This window comes from Mus musculus, chromosome 9 (assembly GCF_000001635.26).
Source record: "Mus musculus strain C57BL/6J chromosome 9, GRCm38.p6 C57BL/6J".
In the NCBI taxonomy this organism is placed as follows: Eukaryota; Metazoa; Chordata; class Mammalia; order Rodentia; family Muridae; genus Mus; species Mus musculus.
The window spans coordinates 22,205,890-22,214,699 of NC_000075.6; the positions used below are offsets into that span (position 1 = coordinate 22,205,890).

The 8,810-nt window shown below is 40.7% G+C and overlaps 1 long non-coding RNA gene across 1 annotated transcript; it reads right to left on the reverse strand.

Annotated features, from left to right (window-relative positions):
* Window positions 1–896: 896 nt before the first annotated feature.
* On the reverse strand, window positions 897–7,971 carry 1810064F22Rik (RIKEN cDNA 1810064F22 gene). The gene is made up of 2 exons (NR_027981.1): window positions 7,834–7,971; window positions 897–3,060 (listed from the first exon to the last, which is right to left on the reverse strand). It is a non-coding gene; the product is annotated as an RIKEN cDNA 1810064F22 gene (long non-coding RNA).
* Window positions 7,972–8,810: the final 839 nt, after the last annotated feature.

Below are 8,810 nucleotides of genomic sequence, written 5' to 3' on the forward strand. Positions count from 1 at the left end.
AGTGAGGATAGTTTGAAATCTTCCTTTCCATTTTGTGTCTGTTTTATTGTTCCTGGAGAGACACTGAACACAGTATTAAAGACAAGTGTAACAGAGAGTTATAGCTGTCCGGCCACCATGGGTGAACTGGGTTTACCTGAAAGGGGAGCTGGAGATGAACAGATAGGGGGGTGAGAGAAGAATGAAGCCAAAATAAAGGTTCTGATCAAGGCTCAAAGTTTAATAATAAGCTTCACATTTATAAAGAGAAAAATCACAAACCTCATTCCCTTCTTCAGCTGGAGAATGTTGTAGAACAAGGTCAGCGTAGGCAGCCAAAACAGCTAAGTTCCCATGAGAACCTGCAACTGTAGCCAAGACAAATGTCTCTGTCCAGGTTGATAAGACCTGTTGTGGCAAATATTCAAGGCCTTCTTAGTCTGCTCAAGGCTGGGAAGGTTATAATTCCCCCTTTTCTGTTTTTAAAAGATGGGCAGTACCAGTTACTGTACAAGGTGGGGTGGGGGTGGGGACAAGAATCACTTGTTTTCTATAATCCTGCCTAGGGTATAGAGTACCCAGGCAACCGTGCCTGTCTTAGGTCAGTATCTATATTGCTCCTTCTTACCTGTCATGTAAGCAAACATAGCATTGTTGTATATCCTGCCTTAGGGCTACAGGAGCTCAAGAACACTCTTACCTGTCTCTGACTAACTGGTCTTCTGTAGCACCCTCTTTCCCATACAGACTAAAGCCACAAAGGAAATACCAAAGCTGCATATGCACTTAATGCATCTCTCCATAGTGATGAATAAATGACATCGTGAATAACTGAGCTTGCTGAAAGCCATCTTGTATGAAAGCAGCCAACCTTTTTAAAATACAAGGTCCAAAAATTAAAAGCTACAAAAATTTTTAAAGATTTATTTTATTTATTATATGTAAGTACACTGTTGCTGTCTTCAGACACCAGAAGAGGGCATCAGGTCTTGTTACAGATGGTTGTGAGCCACCATGTGGTTGCTTGGAATTGAACTCAGGACCTCCAGAAGAGCAGTCAGTGCTCTTAACCTCTGAACTATCTCTACAGCCCAAAAGCTACAAAATTATAATTAATGGTCCAAGCAATGTAGAAATTAAAGTTGTAAGCCATGGAGAAGTGGAAAACCAGGATTCAAACCATCCCTGATTCTGTTCTCTTTCTCTTTTCCTTTTGGACAGTCCTTCTTGAACTTTAGCCATAGAATCCTTTACTACTCCTGAATGATTGATGCAAAAGCAGCATTCTTTGTGGAGGGCTGCACACAGTCCTCCATATTGACGGAATAAAAGATCAAGTCCTCTCCTGCTTTGAAGGACTACCTCATAAAGGAGGTTAGAGACTCTTGCAAACAAGAAATAGAAGTTTCTATCCTTTCTATATCTGTATCTAGTGCTGTTCTAAGGAACTCATAATTTTTCCTTGCAAAACTAAGGCAGAAGTGCCCGTAGCTGCTCCTCCCATACTGAGCCCCATCAGTACTGAAATAGTTAATGCAATAGCAAGTTCTCTCTTGGATCGAGAGAAGTCTCCATCCCAATGATCCAAGAGCACCTCATAAGGATGATAAATGAGTCTAGGAATAAGTTGAACCAACACACAAAAATCTTTGGAGCTATCAAATACTTGTGTGTGAATGCAGGGGGTAAGACCTATGGAACAAACTCACTATCCCTCTTTTGGAGAAATAAAATAAGATGAAGAGGTGGAAACAGTAAGCATTTGATTACATAAACTCTGTCTTTTATCTTTATGAATTTTTCACTATGCAGGTACATAGTCCAGAAACTTCATGTAGAGGAAGACCTATGCTAGATTTCTGTTTCCATCGAAAACCACAAGAGCTATTAGAATAAGAAACATTGCTGGATAATAAGCAATACTTTCATAGTAAGGAGGAGCTATATCATAGCAAAGCCAACAAGAGTTAGTGATATTAGGATAAGTATCATTAAGCATATGAAACCTGCCTACCATTAATTCTGTTAGCTGAGTAGCAAATGTAGAAAAGGTAGTGGTGGCAACTGTAGGACTATGAGGGGTACCAGACCCTGGAGAAGAAAGTAAGAAAGCAGTATTACTCCTATTTCTATTAGCATTATTCTTCTCTTTATCTCTGTTGTTCCTCTTTTTGGCCTTATTTATGATCTTTTTAGGTCCTACTGAAAAAGGCATAGGTGCAATTTTAAGCTTAAAGAGTAATCCTTCATCATAACCAGTTTTTTATATTCTAAATCCCCAAGTCCTTCCTTTAAACCAGTCTTCTCTAACCTTTTTGCCAGACTCAGTGACATTCACTACAATAGGGTTACAAAAAAAACCAAACCAAACCAAACCAAACCAAACCAAACCAAACCAAACCAAAAAACCTTACACAAGATCCTACTCCTGTCAAGGACCCAGACAGTACAATTGAGGCACAACTAAAGCCATGACAAAAATAATGTTCATTGCCTTTGCAACTAGAAATAAACAGGCCAGGACCTGTTGAATTCCTCACTACTGTAATTAAATCTCTTTGGGGCTTCCAATAAACATTTCTTGTGGTCTCAGGTCCTCAAGCAGCACTGAAAAAATCTTTTGTACCTCCACAGTTGTGAGCCTGGGATCTAGTCCTGCCATCCTGGGGCACACATAAAAAGAACAAGTGCGTAGATTGTCTCTACACACCGGATGTCCACATCCCAAATTTCCAATTAAACCTTTATGTGAGTAAGGTTTGGGGGAGGAGGAGTCTTTCCATCACACTCAGGTAAACCTCCATGGGGTAATTGATTACATATATCCCAAGTGCCTAGGCCTGCTGCAAGCTGACAGGGATCAAAAACAAGATCGGGCCAACAGGTGTAAGGATGGTGTCTCAGGGAGCTGAGTGTATTTGATCTCCAGTGAGCATAGAGACAACGCTCCAGGTCAACTTAGCTGGCTGATAGGGATTCTGAACTGTCTTCATCATTGGTATCATCATTATTACAAGGCCCAGGATCCATGTCCACTTGATGAACCAATCTTTCAGGCAGTCATTGAGCTCCATTTTCTTTCTGTGAAAAAAACAAAACAAAACAAAACAAAACCAGCCGGGCGTGGTGGCACACGCCTTTAATCCCAGCACTCGGGAGGTAGAGGCAGGTGGATTTCTGAGTTCGAGGCCAGCCTGGTCTACAAAGTGAGTTCCAGGACAGCCAGGACTACACAGAGAAACCCTGTCTCGAAAAACCAATAAACAAAACAAAACAAAACAAAACAAAACAAAAACAACCAACCAAAAAAACAAACCACAAATAGAACCTTGCCCCCATATTAAAACAGGGCCAGGACCATTCTGTGTATTAGAGTCTCACCAACCATTTAACCACGGCATATGAGCTGGAAGTGCTGAGATGCCAGTGCTGCTCCACTGCAGATTGACCTTTAGCATCAGTTTGCAAACAATTTAAAACAAATAAGACAAAGCAAGGTATGCTTTTGGTGACCTTGGAGGGCATAACGCCTCCTTTTTTTGTTTTCAGAAGCTAATTTTTCAGAGTGTGATGTGTGCATTCAACAAGTCCTTGTCCCATAGGATTAAAAGGAATTCCAGTTTTATGTTCAACACCAAATTCTTTACAGAGCTGGAGGGATGGCTCAGTGGTTAAGAGCATTGACTGCTCTTCCAGAGGTCCTAAGTTCAATTCCCAGCAACCACATGGTGGCTCACAATCATCTGTAATGGGATCTGATGCCCTCTTCTGGTGTGTCTGAAGAGAGCAATGGTATACGCATATACATGAAATAAATAAATAAATAAATAAATAAATAAATAAATCTTTTTAAAAAAGAAGCTGGCCCATTATCTGTCTTGATGATTTTAGGCAGTCACATATTAAAGGCCTGTATGCAATGATCAATTACATTTCTAGAAGCTTCTCCTGTATGTAGAGAGGCAAAAATAAATCCTGAAGAAGTGTCAATACAGACACACATATGTTTCAATTTTCTAAATTCTGCATAATGAGTCATACCCATTTGCCAAATAAAAACAAAAACTTGAGGGGAGGTAGGATTAGCACTCTCCGTAAGAATATCAAAAAAGGGTTTCAATTCCCCCGTAGTAATCTTTAAATAAGGACAAAGCCAATTAATATCACCTAACAGCTTTTGAAAATCATTTAAAGTTTTTAAACTTTCCCTACGGGTAATTATCTTCTGGGGGATAAATGTTTTGATCTGTAAGCCTAAAGCCTAAAGAATTATAAGGATCTTGAGTTTGCACTTTTTTCTGGAGCTACTTGTAATCCTTTATCAGCTAATGCCTGTTGTAAATCTCTATAACATAAAAGCAAGCCCTGAGGACCTTTTCCTGCTAACAGGGTATTATCCATGAAATGTATGATGTATATGATTGGCCATTGCTGTCTTATAGGTTGAATGGCTTGTGCCACAAATTTTTGACATAATGTAGGACTGTTAGCCACGCCCTGAGGGAGAACTATTCATTGCTTCCTTTTCATTGACTCTTTAAAATTAATAGAAGGAACACTGAAAGCAAATCTTTCACAATCCTGAGTGTGCAAAGGAATAGTAAGGAAACAACCTTTCAAATCTACTACTATTTTATAATATCCTCTAGGAATGACTACTGGAGATGGAACCCCAGGTTGTAAAGCTCCCATAGGTACCATGATTTATTAACCTTTCTTAGATCTTGTAGCAATCTCCATTTACCAGATTTTTCTTACTAACAAATACTGGAGTGTTCCAAGGTGACTGAGATTCTATTATATGTCCTGCCTCTAATTCCTCCTGCACAAGCGATTAGCAAGCTTCTGTTTTTTCTTTAGATAAAGACCACTGATCAACACACACTGGGACATTATTAAGCCATTGAATTTTATCAGCATGGGGTGCAGACAAGACAATGGTCACTACCGAAAAATATCCTGAGACTCAAGTGTTAGAGTGAGACTTAGGCCTTTCAAATGTCTTAATACCTTATCTTTCCTTTCCCAGTCCTTGACCAGGTAAAATCCTTGTCTTAGCATTTGTCTAGTCACTACTTCATTAGGACTGCACATCATAAGACCCATCTGTGACAAGAGATGTCTTCCTCAGAGAGTAACAGGCAAATGTTGCATGACATAGGGTTGGATTTGCCCTGAATTACCTTTCTCATCTTTCTAGGTTAGAAGTTTGGAACTTTGTTTTGGGTTATTGGAATAACCAATTCCTTGAAGGTGAGTGAGAATATCCGATAAAGGCCAAGTTGATGGCCAATCTTGTCCTCTAGTAATTGTTACATCAGCTGCAGTATCTATTAATTCTTCAAAACTTTTTCCTTAAATTAATAATTTAAGATTCGGTCTCTTATTAGTAATAGATTGAACCCAGTACACATCAGAGGAACCAAAGCCATCCTTTCCTCTTTTACTCTTAACAAATTTGGAAGGAAGTGGATACAAGGGAATTAAAACAAGTTGAGCAGCTCTTTTATTAGCAGGCACAGCTATAATACCATGGTGGGAAGCAACCATAATTCTAATTTCTCCTGAATACTCATTATCTATAACACCTGGGTAAATCTGTAGTCCTTTTATATTAATGCTGCTTTAGCCCAGAAGTAATCCCCAGGTCCCTGGAGTCAAGGGCCCAAAAACTTCTGTAGGCGTCGTCTGACCCATTTCCAGGGTTAGCACTGTGTAGGTAGTGGAACTGAGGTCCAATCTTTCCCTTCCTGGAGGTGATCTGAAAAGTTCAGAAATGGATTCCCCTGGCTTGGCAACAGCTTCATGGCCCTATAAGCTGAATGCTGTGGGTGTCTGGGGGCCTGAGGCTGATCCCTCTGCTCATTTCCTGACAAGGGATGACCCTGATTATTTGTTTTACATCTATAATCCCTGGCCCAGTGGTTACCCTTCTTGAATTGAGGACAAATTCCTGGGACACAACCTGATTGTCTGTACATGCCTTTGTTCCTAGGGCAATCATTTTTAAAGTGACCCTGACCTCCACATTTAAAACATCCTTGGGCTGGAGAAATGGCTCAGTGGTTAAGAGCACTGACTGCTTTTCTGAAGGTCCTGAGTTCAAATCCAAGCAACCACATGGTGGCTCCCAACCATCTGTAATGAGATCTGATGCCTTCTTCTGGAGTGTCTGAAGATAGCGACAGTGTACTTACATATAATAAGTAAATCTTTAAAAAAAAACCAAAACAAACCCAAAACATCCTTTATTTCCTTGTCTCTGTGAATGCATCTCTTGCACATTGGTTCCTTGTAAGACAGCATCCATAGCCAGACCCTGATTGTATGAGGGCCCAGTTTCTGCACAAAGATGAATGTATCCAGATAAGACTGTCTTTGCTTTGTATGGCCTGATAGTGGTGTGACAGGCTGAATTAGCATTCACATAAGTGAATGTAACAAAAGGAACTCCTGATTGAGGATCTCAAAAAATTCTACCAGCTGCTTTTAGCAGTCTGTCCACAGATTCCTGAAACGGTTCATCAGGACCTTGTTCGATGCCAGATAAATTCCCACTGAGATCCCCTTTAATTGGGAAACGATTCTAAGCAAGATGAGCAGCCATTGCAACCTGGGCATACTCTCCTGCAAGTAGCCTGATCTGATTAGCATTACCTTCATATTGACCTTCTCCTAAAAGCATGTTTATATCCTATTGAGCATTACCTGCCTGAGCATCCATCAGAGCAGTTCTTTTACTTGCTTCACGCCATTCAGAAATCCTGACAAAGTAGCCTTACATACAGTTTTCCAGTCTTGAGGGGTTAAATGAGCTTCCATCACAGTATCCAACAAAGCCTGTGTAAAGGGAGCTATGGGGCCATACTAGGCCACAGCTGTTTTTAACTCTTTTATCACTTTGAAGTCTAACATTTGATATTGTCTGACTACATTGCCCTGCTGATCAACTATCTCAACTACAGAAAAAGCCAACACTTCAGATGTATCTTGCTCCTCTCTGCAAGCCTGATTCACAGCTTTTCTAATGGAAATTGGCATATCAGGATTATTGCTCTTTCCTGTACTTGATGCACTCTTATTCTTGTAGTTTATTAGTCAATTTCTGAAGCTTAACTTCTAATTCTAATTTATAGACTTGCATGTCCATCTGAGCAGCATTTCCTACATTAGAGGCCATAGGCAGAGCAGAAAGTACAAAAGGAGGCCAATCCTCATTATGATATTTGACAACCTCTTCTTCTAAATCTTCTTCCTCCTCTGCATCTAATTCATCATCAGTGCCTCCAAGTTCTGTCTCCCTAGGTCTATAAGGCGTGCCAGGTCTGTATTGTTGTGCTTTGGAGTTGAGAGTGCCTCTTTCTGCGGAAGCCCTCTCTGGCAGCTGTTCTCCCTGGGGTTCCTCAAGCTGCTCCTGGGCAGTAGCTAACACCTGTGAAGTCTCTTCGTTTTTATTATTATCAATAGCATCTTCTATAAGCACCCACAGACAGAAGGTGATAGGATCTGTCCGAGTGGCTCCTAGAATGTCTCAAATCTATCCTAGGTTTCCTTATTTAAAGTGCTTTCTTCTGAAAACCATGGACTACACGAATCTATTTGAGCTAAAATTTTTTTCTAATGTCTGTTTTGAAAACCCTGCTCCTCTCGCCTGGAGCAGCTCTTTTAGACAGCAGACAAAGGCCTATTTAGAATTTCTCTGTCTCATTGCCCTGTCAACCCTAGGTGAAGTCGGTGTCGGGCCAGCACCACTTCAGCCTAGCTGGTATCCCTTTGAATAAATCTCCTGCAACAACAGTCTCCAAAAGATAAAATTTATGGCTAGCGCTAGCATTAATGCTGTATGTTGCTTACCATGCTTCATGGATACTTTCACTTTTCTTGTGTTTTCTATGGAGCTCCACCCAAGACACCGTTTCTCAGTAGGTTCCCCTGTTTTCAGGCCCTTCATTCAGGTGCCACCTGTAGCCATCCAGCAGCCTCCAGCAAACTGGTTTTACCTGAAAGGGAGGCTGGAAATGAAGGGGGTGGGGTGGGGGGATGACGAGAGAAGAATGAAGCCAAGACAAAGGTTCTGATTAAGGCTCAAAGTTTAATAATTAGCTTTGCATTTATAAAGGGAAAAACCACAAAACCCACCCCCTTCTTCAGCTGGAATATGTTGTAGAGCAAGGTCAACGTAGGCAGCCAAAACAGCTAAGTTCCCATGGGAACCTACAACTGCAGCCAAGACAAATGTCTCTGTCCAGGTTGATAAGACCTGTTGTGGCAAATGTTCAAGGTCTTCTTAGCCTGCTCAAGGCTGGGAAGGTTACAGAGAGTGGAAACCCTTGTTTTGTTCCAATTATTAGAAGAAATGGTCTCTGGGTTTTGGCATTAGTGTGATGTTGGTTATAGATGTTTTAGGATTGTTTATTTCTCTGTTTTACAATAGCGTAGTTTACTCCTTAACAATTTCATATGTGGGATGGAGAGATGGCTCAGCAGTTAAGAGCACTGACTACTCCTTTAGAGGTTCTGAGTTCAATTCCCGCAACCACATGGTGGCTCACAACCATCTGTAATGGGATCTGATGCCCTCTTCTGGTGTGTCTGAAGACAGCTACAGTGTACTCATATACATAAAATAAATAAATATAATCTTTTAAAAAATGTAAACATATTAACAAGTCCGTAGATACCATTAGCACCTGAAAGTTCTAAATGCTAGTGTGCTGTCTCCTGTTACTGGGGTGGTATTAGGAAGCTTCACTGACAAACAGGTTCCAGTTTGTTCTGAAGGCTTGAACTCATATCCCTCACGACAACTGCAGAATCCAAGATAAGTTCAA